The sequence below is a fragment of the Triticum aestivum genome, chromosome 6B, assembly GCF_018294505.1.
Source record: "Triticum aestivum cultivar Chinese Spring chromosome 6B, IWGSC CS RefSeq v2.1, whole genome shotgun sequence".
Lineage (NCBI taxonomy): Eukaryota > Viridiplantae > Streptophyta > Magnoliopsida > Poales > Poaceae > Triticum > Triticum aestivum.
Genome location: NC_057810.1, coordinates 317,415,652 through 317,426,920, shown reverse-complemented (window position 1 = coordinate 317,426,920; position 11,269 = coordinate 317,415,652).

The following is an 11,269-nucleotide window of genomic DNA, read 5'->3' as shown; positions in this document are numbered from 1 at the left end:
ACCTAATCCACCTTCATTTGACACACTGTTATGGACATAATGATGTAAACCTCATAACTGGTATTGTACCAATATTTGTACGATGGCGCATAAATACACTAAAAATAAAAAAATAAAAACAATACTAGTAGCGATGGACAGAAAACACGTTGCAAGTAGTTATCTTAGCAGTAGCGTGCTTCTGAATAAACGCTGCAAGTAGTTATATTTGCGGGCACGCGTTACTGCTAAGCAATAGCTGTAGTGCCTTATTAGTAGCGCGGCCACCCGCGCTACTAGTGGACACAAAACACGCGCTACTGCTAGGGTTTTCCCTAGTAGTGTGATGCTACAGAGTCAGCCAAGTTAGTATCAGAGGCAGCCGTTGCCGTTAGGTGTCATGCGCGTATCCTCCCAACGTGGATCTAGTACAGGAATGAGAAAGACAATACCCAGTTTAACACCTTCCTTGACCATTTATCCGTAAGTAATGTTATTCATCGCAATTAGTAATATTGTCTTGCTCTGTCCCATACTTTCTAGCTTCCTCCTAATAAGACTCACATTCTTTTTTCAACACATGAGGTTCAAGTTGGATCCGAAAGATGATGCAACTAAACAAGCATGCACTCATGTTTTTCAGTCTGCTCTGCGACTATATCGGTACCACCTTAGAAAATCTCACTTTGAAGGCAAGGCTAACTAGGAAATCGCCCAAACATCTCCAGTGGAATATATTACAGATGAAGACTGGACAACCCTCGTTAAACACTAGTCTGATCCAAAGTATCAGGTAGGCTATATGTATTTGATCAGACCACATATTGAACTTGTATTTATGTATGTGCCTTACAAGTGTATCTTCTTCTAGGCTAACTGTTTGAAGAACAAAACCAACCGTTCTAAAGTGAAATTCCAACAGATAACAGGATCTCGTAGCTATATTGCATACTGTGAGGCTCTTGTAAATAGCTGCTACTTCCTTCTTTTTTTGTGCCATATTATCGTATCTATATTGACTTGTTCCAAATACAGAGGAAAGCCCGTGCGGACCAAAAAGAACCTGAACCGAATGCAGTGCAAATCTTCAAGGATTGCCACACCAGCAAGATGAAGGGCATGAGCACACCAGTTCAAGCCGTTGTTGTAAGCCCTTACTCCTCCTGCCTTGAACTGATTGGTACTGTGATGTGTTCATTTAACTACTTGGTTTGCAGCCAATGTCAGTTACTCTACTCACTTTTATACATAGTTGTCTTAACGTATCATTTCACCTTACATGGTTTAAAAGAGATGAAGGATATTCTTTTGGTCTTGATCTGTAATCTAGTTGTTATGTTCACGTGCGCACACAATGATAAAATAGCCTCTTTGTTTTATATCTGTTTGCCCATGATATGAATGATGTCATACTATGTTCATCCTACTTTAAACCATGTCTCTTTATCCTTAGATGTCAACGAATGTGAGGAAATAGACAATACAATAGGCATGCTACATGGACATATGTTCCGAAAGTGATTTTGTTATGTAGTTGGCACTACAATACATGCTAATGTATTACAGTAGTTCACCAAAATAAGTTATATATAAATGTTTAACTTACTTTGTTTGTTTTTGTCTCATTAGTAACTCACTGGTACACTAATCTACAAGTTCAAACTTTCAGGAAGCTATGGAACAAATGATTGAATAGCCACAACCACCTGAAGGTGACGAGGCTACTACAGGCACAATGTCACCTCTTGCTGCAATGCGTCAGTATCTCTCCAGTAACAGTGCAAAAAGCACCTTCCTGTGTAATTCTGGGTTGGTTTTCAAGGTAACCTCGTCCAAATCGCCTACTGAACAAAATCTTCCTGCTAGACAGAGTGATATATCTATGCTCGAGACACAAGTCCAATCCCTAATGGACGTTGTTTCGGAAACAAGAATAGTGGTTGAGAAATGTCGTCAAGATATGAATGGTTTTGAAACTAGACTATCAGACATTCGCTTCGTTGTTGAAGAGCAATGGCGGAAAAAAGGTGGGGATCATGCTGCTCCATCAGATTCTACAGCCTGAAACATTAGCACTCAGGTCAAATGATCTGTGCTTCTATACATCTGATGGTGCTTTTATCTGGAAGGATTGTAAACTTTATGCCAACAGGACTTTTGTTGTATGATTGGAATTTATTTTGTTGTGATATAACATTTATGATGCTACCACAGGCTGCAGTAATTATGACGCTATTTTTGTATAGTGTAGGTTTATCTTAGTAATGTATTCGGACGAAAGCTTCGTAGGAGCCCAACATGCCAACATTCGTCGGGCCCATTCCAATTGGGCTAAAAACGATTACGGGCCAAAATTGGCATGTAGCCCACTAAAAATATCTAGGCTTAAATTAGCATAAGCTTTCAAATTTTTCTGGTAGACCTGTGCCCATAGTGGGCCTTTAACAGGCCTAAACATAATTTGGGCCCTCAGTAAAAATAGGCCGCTTACAGGTGTAAATATCTCAATCCCATAAAAAACATGGGCCTTTAATAGACCGAAAGTGAGATTGGGCCCTGATTGTGCCAAATAACCCACTGGACTTAGCAGGCCGAAATGGTGGCCCATTTATGATGCGGATATTTGACAGGCCGAAATTCGGACGGGCCGTAAATGCGCCGACCTAATACACGGGCCTTTATCAGGACGGAACTTCGGTAGCGCTAGATTATCGTCATTTTTATATGGGCCGTTAATGGGCCCGATATGACGTTGGGCCACATATGGCCCATGGTTTACGTCCGGCGTTAACAGGCCGAAAATGACAACAGGCTGAAAGTGGCCCAAATCTATAGTGGGCCTCTAACAGGCCGAATGACAGACATGGCCAAATATGACCCAAATCCTTCACGGTCATTTATGGGCCGAAAGTTTTGATGGCCTGTAAATGGGCCCAAATGAAGCCGGACCTTTAACAGGCCAAAAATACACCAGGTCGTAATTCGGCCCAATTACTTAGCTGACTGTTAACGGGCCAGAAGTGACCATGGGCCGCATTGATGACAAGTTTAAACCAGGCCGTTTACGGGCCGATTTGACAGAGAATGTTGGGCCTTTAGCTGGGCCGGCCCATTATGGTCTGCAGAATCTTGTGGGCCTTTAGCTGGGCCGGCCCATTGTGGTCCACAAAATCTTGTGGGCCTTTAGCTGGGCCGGCCCATTATGGTCCGCTTTTTGTGGGCCTTTAGCTGGGCCGGCCCATTATGGTCCGCTAAATCTTATGGGCCTTCGGTTAGGCCGGCCCATTTAAACTTTGTGGGCCACTTTTGGGCCGGTCCACGTGTCAACATATCATATGGACATCTCGACCGTTGGATGAGTGACACCTGTGCCAACGCGGAGCTGACACGTGGATCCGTCAGCCAATGAGAATTTTACACGTGGAAAATCGGCATTGGTTGTGGCTGTTAATGGGTTATCGGATCCAAAATCCGACCCGATAGCTTAACGTCGTTCTGTTACGGTGGATGCCACGTGTCGGTCACCCTTGACGAAAGCACTTCTATGATGCGCGATTTAGCGTCATGGAAGTGGACACTTCCGTGATGATAATTTTGGTAATGTCATGGAACAGTTCTACGACAGCACATGTATGACTATCTTGATTCTGTCATAAATTTGTCATGGATGTACATGCATGACAAAAAACACGACCTACTGTGACAAACACGTATCATCACAGAAGTGTATTTTTTTGTAGTGCCTCTATTGGTTCCAAGGGTTTTGGGGGGAGATAAGAGAGATGGAGAGGGATACACACAATACAAACAATAGTTTTGAAGAGACAGATTTTATTTGTGGTTGTCGAAAAACATCAAACAAATGAGAGCTCACATCATTGCATCTAACGTAGGTATATATAAAGGGGTTTGGTCTTCTAAAGGTCAATAAATCTTCAAAGTCGCAAACTCTTCAAGTCTTGTTCATGTCTCCGGTGGCTTCTGCCGATCGTGCTTGTCCTTCTCAAGTTCTTTTGCCAGACCATCTCTGTTGACGCGAAGTCTCTCATGACGTCCTTTAATATTCTGGAGTTGCATTCCAAAGTTCTGGGTCCAACACCCTTGACATGAACCATGGTACTGCTGTCCTTTAGTTCCTGACAAATCTCTGGTATCTCGAGGTTTTGCTTCTCCATCTTGCCTACTTTTAGCTTCTGGGTCCTGAGTTCTTCATGAAATGCTTCCTTGTCAAATATGGCTTCCTAAAGGTCCATCTTAAACTTCTTGATGTAATACTCCAGATCTTGGTGATACACCAGCTAAGGTTAAAACTTCATCTTTTGCTGACAGGTGCTCCATCAGCCTTCTACCATCCAATCCTTCCGAAGAAATGCATGCTTAACTTAGCATGGTGACAATAGCATAAGCGGGCTATATCATCTTGTATATCCATGTTTCTTCCCTGGTCATTGACAAGAACTATCATTCCATAGTTCAATATCTCCTACCTTAGGGTTTTCTTGAGAAAAACTTTGAGTTTTAACGCTCCATGTTTCGGTCTTTCTCTAACAAACCTTGATCTCGGGTATTGACAGCTTCAATAGTCTGACAAGTTCCATAATACTAACTTTCCAAGGCCATACCAATCTGGATCTTCAAAGCCTTCAAATTCTCCTAGTCTTCGGAGTCTTCACCGTTGTAGTTTCCATTATTCAGATGCACGGTAAAATCCTCTTCCTTCTGACGTGGTCTTAGTTGTCTGATATCTTGTACTTCATGGAGTGGTCTCATCAGTCGTATCTTCGTGTGGTCAAAAGGGGAAAGGGGTATGGTCTAACTAAAAGGGAATATTTGATAAATCTTAGAAAAGAAGAGAGGTAAAAGATCTTTTCGAAAATAAAGTTTTTAGAGAAAATCTTTCCTATGGGCTTACCAGTCTGTAGGGTCATGTCCTACAGTCAACATGTGCTCTGATTCCATCTTGTAGAGACCCGACCTCAAATGGTAAAGCCTATGTGCTTAAGTGTCATCCCTGGATCGGTATGCTGACACACACAGTACTCGAGGATTTATAACAGAGGTAAATCACATGTATAAAGTAACGTAAATACTATTACCTCAATCCATAAAGCGGAAGTAACAACAAGGTTGTGGACTCCCATCAACACCAACGGCAAAGTTGAGTGTAGAAATCATAACCCTAACGTATCACTTACTCGTCGTAAGAATCCTGCAACATGAAACATTGCAGCCATGTAGGTCAGCACATTGAATGTACTGGCAAATTCACACCATAGGATAATGATGAATAAAAGCTATCACTACATGCATATTTGGCTAGTGGAAAGCTCTAAGTTTATTTTTGCATAAAGCCAGTTTTTCCCTACAACAAAGGAATATATTTTATTTAACTACAAAGTTTCTTAAAAACATTGAGAAGGTTCCTCCAACTCAATCCCAAATTAATAATCATCAACCCAACAAATTATTTAAGTAACATGATGAGATCAACATGATAATCCAAGAAACAGATACTCAAGATGTCCATAACCGGGGACACGACTAAGCATGATTAGTTTGTACACTCTGCAGAGGTTTGCGCACTTTCCCCACAAGACTCGATCGCCTCCATTGGATTTCTCGTACTACATGGTGTTTGAGAAACGGATGATCGAGACACAGTCTTTCAGAAGCATTAACTCTTTACTCTGGATAGAGATTACCACCTACACCCCCTACATCTGCTAGTCTACCTCTTCAAGAGCTCACGCAGCATACTCAACTATGCCAGAGCCCATAATGGCTTGTGGCTGCACACGGAAGTTTCTAGCATGAATAGTCTTATGATCCCTTTGAGCCTGCGTGGCATTACATAGTGTAATCACACGGGTCCTTCGGGATTCACTTGGGCAAGCACTGGGTTCTCCAGGTGCCCGGGCAAACCACTGGATACTCCAGGGTGCCCCTACCATTCCACCCAGATGTGTATTAAAGTAGTCACCTTAAGTTAACCATTAATAATAACTCTCACATCTATCATGAATCAGTCAAACCAAACCACGTCTACGAGCATAGCATAGCAGTATAAGCATAACGTAGAGTAACTCCCAAGGTTTGAATGCAGGACAATAGGTTCCTACCTCATCAACTACTTCCCAATACCCACATGTTATCAATTCCTAACCATGCAATGTTTGAGGGTGAAACTAATGCATAAAAACTGGGTATGAAAGGGATATGATCAAAGTGTGAACTTGCCTTGTACTGTTGATGAAGATGATTCGCACTCATAACTCGTGATAGATCTATTCGTCACACTCTGATCAATCTATCGTAAACAAGCAATTACATACATAAGCACTCATGCAAAAGAATCGAAGAAAAGATCTCAAAAAGCTTCGAAAACATGCAATTAACTCTTGCAACAGAAACAATTTCTAGCAATACCAAAATTAGGTGATTTGTCCTTATCAGAAAGTTTAGGTCAAGAGCTTCGATTTGCAAAAAGAATCAACTAAAACGAAGTTACGGATAAAAAGATATGATCAAAAGAAATTTGAGTATGAATCTCTACAAATTTCGAAATTTGGAAGTTGCAAAAAGTTTATTTGATAGATTCATTAGATAGGTTGAATCAAGACGAAAATATTGACGTTGATTTCGTCTAATTTGAACGAACGAGTAAAAAGTAATAGCTATTTGGAAAAACAGGGCCAAGCTGTTTTACGGAAGAAAAATATCTACATAATAAGCTATGAAAGTAAAAAAAACTATAAAGAAAGATACCTTTATAAGGTAGAGAAAAGGCGACTTCCAAAAAAGGAGACAACTTCCAAAAGTCCCGCCGGAGAGGAGAAAGGTATTTTTTAACGAATCGGATGTTTTTTGGAGGCTCTATGGGTCTATATTTATTGGTAAAAAAGAGGCTTATAGGTCAAAGGCTAGGCAATGTGGGACTAAACGTAAACGAACAAATAAAATAAACGTGAAACCGCGTGGGCTAAAAATCACCACCGGCCGGCCGCGCACGCACATACACGGCGTTGCAGATTTTTTTCTTTTTTGCAATTGAAAAGTAAAAGAAAAACTATGGAGAAAAAAAATATGGGGAAGAAATATGGCCGGCTGGGCCTAGCCCATGTAGGAAAAAATAAAATGATAGGGCGCCCTGCTGGTACTATGCTCTGCATGTGGGCGATAGTTAGTTATTTTCCATACGCGCAGTTTTTTTAATAGAAACAGAAAAGGAAAACTGAATAACGAAAAATAAAGTAAAAATATACATAGGCATATTATATATCAGAATTTTCAAAATGATTTTCTACAACTTGAACATTTTTATAACATCAAATAAAATCCATGAAAATTCAAATAAAGCAAACAGTGCGATTGTTGCAATAAAACCTCATTAAAACATTTTAAAAATACTAAAATGATTTCTAATTTATTTATCTCCATTTTTCTAATGTAGGGAATCATTTTACCCTAATTTTCATATATTTTATTTGTGTAGAAAATTAATTTGAATAAAAACTAAATAAGTCCAAATTGAAAATAATTTCAAAGAGACTTTCAATTTGATTCTTTTAAACTTTCAACTCATATTTCATATGTTTTGACGAAGTCATTTTATCTTATCTCATGAAAATCATTGAGTTGCATAAAGTTTCTGAGTTTGAAATATTTCCAAATGAAATTCAGATATTTCCAAAAACCCTTTTCATTTATTTAAATGGAAGAAGTCATTTCATCTTCTCTCTAGGGTTTTGTATTTGAAAAGAATTTGAGTTCGTGGAGATCATAAATGCAAAAATGAAAGTTTGGGAAAGTACTTTTATTCCCTCTCATTTAACTTCCAAAAAGCTTCAAAATTCACTCAATTTCACACAAGTAATCATACAATCAATCAAAACTATCTATTTAATATAATATTCCAAAATTTAGAATTTTGGGATGTTACATTGTTTGACATATACCAACTCATTCAAAGGACCATTAAGAAATGCACTCTTCACATCCATTTGTTGCAACTTAAAATCATGATGAGATTCATATGCAAGCAACATGCGAATAGATTCAAGACGTGCAACGGGGGAAAAGGTTTCCCCGTAATCAATACCCTCGACTTGAGAGTAGCCTTGTGCCATCAATCTTGCCTTGTTTTGAACAACAACATCGTTAGCATCTTGCTTGTTCTTGAAGATCCATTTGGTCCCAATGACATTGTGTTCCTCCGTTGGCCTTGCCACTAATGCCCAAACTTGGTTGCGCTCAAAGTGGTTGTGTTCATCATGCATGGCTTCAAGCCAATCCTCATCATCAAGCACCTCATGTATCTTTTGGGGTTCAACGCATGAAACAAATGCATGATGCTCACAAAAGTTTGACAATTGTTTACGAGTAGTTACCCCTTTTCTCAAGCTTCCAAGCACATTCTCCATGACATGTTGTTGACGCTCGAGCTTGGAATCCAGCTTGGCAGCACGAGCTCCAAAAGTTCCTCAATATGCATTTGAGGATCATCATCTTGAGCACCATCTTGAGTTTGTTCTTGATAATGAGCTTGCACTTGATCTTGGACTTGCTCAGAGTCATGAACTTGATCTTGGGCATCATTTGGCTCATCATCATCTCCTTGAGGTTGATCTTTCCCTTGATCTTGTTCATTTTGTTGAGGGCCTACACTTTGTTCTTCGGAAGAGTGTGGGTCTAGTGTTGGTGATGGCTCTACTTGAGTAGAGCTTTGTCCTTCTCCTTCGGCCACAAGGGGTTCCTCAATGGGGAGTATTTGACCAATCCACATTCTTCTTATGGCTTGAGGAGGAATTTCATCACCTACAACCACTTTGCTCCACTTGGGGAGCCATTATTTTCATCAAACTCTGCATTACACGTCTCCTCAATGAGTCCATTGGACTTGTTGAAGACATAGTAAGCATGAGAGTGTGTAGCATAGCCAACAAATATGCCCTCTTAAGCTCTAGTTTCAAATTTAGACAAATGAACACCATTCTTGAGAACGACACACTTACACCCGAACACATGGAAGTACTTGAGGTTGGGCTTGTTACTGGTAAGTATTTCATATGGAGCTTCAAGCCTTTGCAGAGGTAGAGCCCATTGGATGCATGACATGCGATGTTGATGGCATCGGCCCAAAAGTTATACGAAGATTTGAATTCCACCATCATGGTCCTTGCCGTGTCCATCAACGTCCGGTGCTTCCTCTCCACCACACCATTTTGTTGAGGGGTATAGGGTGTGGCATATTGGTGCTTGATCCCCTCATCACTAAGAAACTCATCCAAGGTGTATTTCTTGAACTCGGTGCCGTTGTCACTTCTAATCATCAATATATTTGCTTCATGTTAACATTGAGCTTCATTAGTAAAGTCGATGACATTTTGTTGGGTATCACTCTTCCTCTTGAAGAAGGATACTGATAGGTATCCAATGTATCTATAATTTTTGATTGTTCCATGCTGTTATATTATCATTCTAGGATGTTTACAATTATTTTATAGTCATTTTATATCATTTTTTGGTACTAACCTATTGACATAGTGCCCGGTGCCAGTTGCTGTTTTTTGCTTGTTTTTTACATCACAAGAAATCAATACCAAACGGAGTCCAAACGCATCGAATCTTTTTGTGGATTTTTTCTGGACCAGAAGACACTAGATGGGCCAAAGAAGTACCAGAGGGCTGCCCCGAGGGGGGACAACCCACCAGGCACGCCCAGGTGGGTTATGCCCACCTCGGTGGCCTCCTGCACCGGATCTTTACTCTATAAATACCCCAATATTCCAAAAACCCTTGGGGAGTCGACGAAAATCAATTCCGGCCACCGCAAGTTCGAGAACCACCAGATCCAATATAAACACCATCACGAAGGGGTTCATCATGTCCATTGGTGCCTCTCCGATGATGCGTGAGTAGTTCATTGTAGACCTAAGGGTCCATAGTTAGTATCTAGATGGCTTCCTCTCTCTCTATCTCTCTCTCTTGATTCTCAATACAATGGTCTCTTTGAGATCCATATGATGTGACTCTTTTTTGCGGTGTGTTTGTTGGGATCCGATGAACTTTGAGTTTATGATCAGATCTATGTTTTTATCCATGAAAGTTATTTGAGTCTTCTTTGATCTCTTATATGCATGATTGATTATAGCCTCGTATTTCTTCGCTGATATTTGGGTTCTATTTGGCCAACTTGATCTATTTATCTTGCAATGGGAAGAGTTGCTTTGTGATGGGTTCAATTTTATGATGCTTGATCCCAGTGACAGAAGGGGGAACGACACGTATGTATCGTTGCTATTAAGGATAACAACATGGGATCTATTTCTACATAAATAGATTTTGTCTACATCATGTCATCGTTCTTATTGCATTACTCCGTTTTTCCATGAACTTAATACACTAGATGCATGCTGGATAGCGGTCGATGTGTGGAGTAATAGTAGTAGATGCAGGCGGGAGTCGGTCTTCTAATCTTGGACGTGATGCCTATATAATGATCATTGCCCGGTGATACGTCTCCAACGTATCTACTTTTCCAAACACTTTTGCCCTTGTTTTGGACTCTAACTTGCATGATTTGTATGAAACTAACCCGAACTGACGCTATTTTCAGCAGAACTGCCATGGTGTTGTTTATTGTGCAGAAAACAAAAGTTCTCGGAATGACCTGAAAATCCACAGAGATAACTTTTGGAAAATATAAAAAATACCGTCGAAAGAATCAAGGACAGGGGGCCCACACCCTGTCCATGAGGGTGGGGGCGTGCCCCCTCCCCCTGGGCGCGCCCCCCTGTCTCGTGGCCCCCCTGATGCTCCACCGACCTCAAATCCAACTCTATATATTCCGTTTCATGGAGAAAAAAATCAGAGAGAAAGTTTCATCACGTTTTACGATACGGAGCCGCCGCCAAGCCCTAATCTCTCCTCAGGAGGGCTGATCTGGAGTCCTGTGACGCCCCCGATTCAATCGTACACTAATCATGCACGCAAATGTGTACGATCAAGATCAGGGACTCACGGGAAGATATCACAACACAACTCTAAAACATAAATAAGTCATACAAGCATCATAATACAAGCCAGGGGCCTCGAGGGCTCGAATACAAGTGCTTGATCATAGACGAGTCAGCGGAAGCAACAATATCTGAGTACGGACATAAGTTAAACAAGTTTGCCTTAAGAAGGCTAGCACAAACTGGGATACAGATCGAAAGAGGCGCAGGCCTCCTGCCTGGGATCCTCCTAACTACTCCTGGTCGTCGTCAGCGGGCTGCACGTAGTAGTAGGC